The 4,317-nt window shown below is 46.3% G+C and overlaps 1 pseudogene; it reads right to left on the minus strand.

The window, feature by feature from the left end:
- Nucleotides 1-304: 304 nt before the first annotated feature.
- On the minus strand, nucleotides 305-3,734 carry LOC149357422 (uncharacterized; annotated as a pseudogene).
- Between the last annotated feature and the right edge of the window lie 583 nt (nucleotides 3,735-4,317).

The raw sequence follows: 4,317 nt of genomic DNA on the forward strand, positions 1-4,317 counted from the left end.
CAAGGTACGTGCAAGCGAGGGTCGTCGCCTTCTCGGGTGGCCACTCACTTTCCATCAGAGTCGGGCCGGTGTGGGCTCATCGATGAGTGGACTAATTTGAGTATCTCCGCCGTTTATCGCAAAGCGCAAGCCAATGTCGTGCAAGCAGTCGTCTGCTTCCAAGGTGGCTGCAGCGGCACCATTTTGGCACAGACCACTGAGGAGGAGCACAGTTTTCCTGAAGTCATCATCATCATCATCAGCCTGACTACACCCACTGCAAGGCAAAGGCCTCTCCCATGTCTCTCCAATTAACCCTGTACCAGTTACGGCCACCATACCCCCACAAACTCCTTAAACTCATCCACCCATCTAATTTTCTGCCGCCCCCTGCTACATTTACCTTCTCATGGAATCCACTCTGTTACCCTTAAGGACCATCAGTTACTTTACCTTCTCATTATAAGTCCTGGCCAAGCTCACTTCTTCCTCTTGATTTCGACTAGGAATTCAACTGCATGGTGCCAAATAATCTTTCTGGGACATGAATTCAGCAGTGAGGGCATTGCACCTATGCATTCCAGGGTGGAAGCAGTCACTCGGGCAGTAGTGCCAAAAGATGAGTCAGCGTTACGATCGTTCTCGGGGCTCGCCGGCTATTATTCGCGTTTTGTGCCACACTATGCGGACGTTGTGGAGTCAATGAGAAAACTCTTGCACAAGGAGCAAGCATTCCTCTGGGACGAAGCCGCGCAGCAGATTTGATGCAGTCAGAGCAGCATTATCATCATGCAGTGTCATCCACCTGTTTGAACCAGACTTGCCAGTGGTTGTGTCTACCAATGCAACCGACACAGGATTCGGAGCTGTGCTGCAACAGCAGGCTGGGAAAGAGCTGCGAACTGTAGCCTTTGCATCCCGATCATTAACAGCTGCCGAACGCAAGTATTCCGCTGGAGAAAAAGAGTCTCTGGCATGTCTCTTTGCATGTGAGCATTGGCACGTTTACTTGTGGAGCCGACGGTTTCTTCTCTGAACTGGTCATCAGGCGTTGGTGACCTTATTGTCGTCGGGAGGTGCCGGTAGAAGGCCGCTACAAATCAAGGTGGTCTGCCTGACATCTGTATTACAACTTTGACATCGTGTACCAACAGGGAAGCGATAACGTAGTTGCTGATTCCTCGTCCAGGTTAGCACTCATGTCTGCTGCTGAGCCGGAGTTGGATGAAGAAGTGGTGTCCGTGGTATTGTCTTGTATCACCAAAGAACAACTTCAAATAGCTACTGCTGAGGATGTAACCTTACGGACTATGGCTGAATACATTGCATCTGCAGTGATGGAAGCAGCATTTTACTTTTTGGAGCAGATTTCGGAGCAGTAAAAATGCCAGTTTGGAGCAGCCATTGGTGTTTTCGGAGCAGAAAAAATACCAGTTTGGAGCAGCCATTGGTGTTTTCGGAGCAGAAAAAATACCAGTTTGGAGCAACCATTGTTGTTTTTGGAGCAGATGGCGAATAAATTAGGCCAGTGTACCTCCCGTGTTGAAAGCATCACTGAAGCGACTGACAATTACAGCTATTTATTATGAAACACACTGTACATTTCACACAACAGTCAACACGAATGACAAGAAATGAACAATTAAGAATGTGAATAGTTACAGATGGTGTGGTAAAACAAGTTAAATATTTAAAACACCAGTTCTTGTGGCAGAAATAGATCAAAGCCAAAAAAGGGGAGCAACATGATGTGAACTAGAAGAAACCACAGTCACTAATGACACTTGCCACAAAAGAAGTAGAAGTTCAGAATCAATCCGAGCCTGAAGTAGTCAGTCACTCAACACATTTCACAATAGTCTGCACGTTACACTCTACGAGCCCGCACTTTTTCTTTTGAAGCTTCAAGCTTGCAGAGAGCACCCGCGAGCCTTTCCTGTCCTTTCTTAAGTAGTTCCTGGCCACTTTAAATGTCATCAAAAGTTTTTACCTTCATTCCTTTTGCAATCAATGCTTCTGCATTGCAAAGCATCTTTTTTGCTGACTGAATCTCTATTTGCAGGTCCTGCTTTTGACATCCTTTTGTTGAATTTTGGCCATGGTCAAGTTAGCTTCTTTAGGCAGCTGGCTCACACTCAGCACTCAGTCTTTCTTGGTAGCGTTTATATGACTGTTTCACAGCAGTGAGCATGTCACGTTTGACTGGAATGGTAGAGACGTTCTTGTCATACCTTTTCGCAAATGACTGTATGGCTCGCAATCCATTCACGCTTTCAATAGACAGTTTGCTGCGCTCCTGTAGGATCCGGCGATTTTCACTAAAACCCCTCTCCACATCAGCGTTGCCATGTGAAAGCGAAAGCAGGGCTTTTACAAGCTTTCCTACCAGAGGATATTTAATGCCACCATTTTTGTTCTGTAGGCTGAAGACATGTTGCCATGTGCTGTCAAGTCGTTTACATGAATACACGCACAGCGCTTCAGATGAAATCAGTGAAAATTCATCCATTAGGGCTGAGACTTCCTTGGGAGCAATCACCTCTGGAACTTGCTGGGCCAAGTTTCGAAATGCCACAGCTGAGCTTTCTTCCTGTGCGCTGCTTAGGTCAAGACACCTAAGATCTTTTAACACACCATTGTCAAAGGGCAACCTTGAAAGTAGGTAACCCGCAGACTTCATAAAGAAAGTACGTGCCCCCAGCCTAAACAATTTTTTTTTCTGCTGAGCAGTTCGTGATGAAGCCCTCTGTGTCCACACCTATCTCAACAACTTCCTTCCAGTTTCCTGGACATTCAACGTCAAGAGATTTCAGCTGTTCCCCTGTCAGGTCACGATACACATCACTTCGCACGAAACGGCTGAGAACTTTCTTGGTCAGCTGTGCCATTTCTTCGTACAGAATGTGGAGTAGAGGTTCAGAGCACTGGAAAAGTTTCAAGAATCCAACAAAAAGATCTGCGACATTCCTCAGAAAAACTGCCTTTGGGAAGAGGTCTTTCCTGCTGAGACTTTGTCGGAGGCGCTTGTACATTGTGCCAGAAGAGTGAGCCGTTTGCTTCACGTCTAATAGCATGGACTTAAGCGCCGGATACTGCTCAATAAAGCGCTCAAGGGCAGGACCTAGGGTGAGCCAACGTGAATTTACATGCCGAAGGAAGACACTTTCTGGTAGGCCAAGACACTTTTGGTGTGCTTTGAGCACAGCACTTTGAACAGCAGAGTTTTCCAGGTAGTAGTACACATCTAACAAAGTTGATTCCACTTCACTGCCAAACGCTTCAATTCCTTTTGCAAAACTGTTGTGAACTTTGTGTAAACTACACTCTCCTATGTCTAGCAGTGCAGGATTTACATCTTCCTTAAGCTTTCTTTTCAAACTCTTCATAACATTAGGGCCATCACTGTAGAAGCTCAACATATTCCTTTGAGGAAGGTCTTGAATGCCTTCCTTCACGTGTGCAAGTAAAACATCTGAGGTTGCACTCCCTAAGTGAAATGAAAAGTGCTCCACCACAACCTGCTTGCAAACTTCAGAAAAGTACCTAACTACAATGTCCAGCTGTTGGCACCGTTGTTCCGGAAGGGGAGTTTCGTCGATTTGGATGGTGTAGTACACACCTGCCTTGTTAAGTTCATCAACAACTGCTCTTTTAAAATATGGCCCAAGGCCATCCGACACTATATACGAGACTTTTTTTCTGCCACACTGAAATTCTTTTGCAACCTTTGAATCTGGAAACATCAGAGGAATCATCAAAGCTCTGGCAGGCCTTCCAGATGATCTGGAAGGCCTGCCAGAGCTTTTAGTTCCAGAGCTAATGCCCTACCATGAGGTGCAGGTGGCCAAAAATGGACAGGGAGGTGGAACATGCAGTGAGAAGCTGCCATGTTTGCCAAGCAGCTGACAAGCAAAACCAGTTCATGCACCCCTGCAGCCTGTTGCGTTTCCGGAAATGCCATGGCAAAGGTTGGCTACCGACATTACAGGCCCTTTAATTTGCAGCAGGCCAACCCGAAGTTCATAATAACTCTCATAGACTATCATTCCAAGTGGTCAGAAGATTGCTTCACCAATGCAGTGACGTCTGAAGTCGTCGTCGACTTTTTGCGTGGTGTCTTCAGCTGTAAAGGCTACCCGGGAGAACTCGTCTCGGACAATGGACCCCAGTTTGAGTCCCAAGTGTTTGAAAATTTCCTGAAGTAGAGGGGCATCAAACATTGTGTATCTTCAGTCTACTATCCCCAAGCTAATGGCTTGGTTGAGAAGTTTAAAAGAAGCCTGAAGGACTTCATTCAACTTTTTGTCTTGGAAGGCCGATGCATCCAGTCGGCTGTAG

The sequence above is a fragment of the Amblyomma mixtum genome, chromosome 3 (genome assembly GCF_055824585.1).
Source record: "Amblyomma mixtum isolate Tamu chromosome 3, ASM5582458v1, whole genome shotgun sequence".
Taxonomy (NCBI): Eukaryota; Metazoa; Arthropoda; class Arachnida; order Ixodida; family Ixodidae; genus Amblyomma; species Amblyomma mixtum.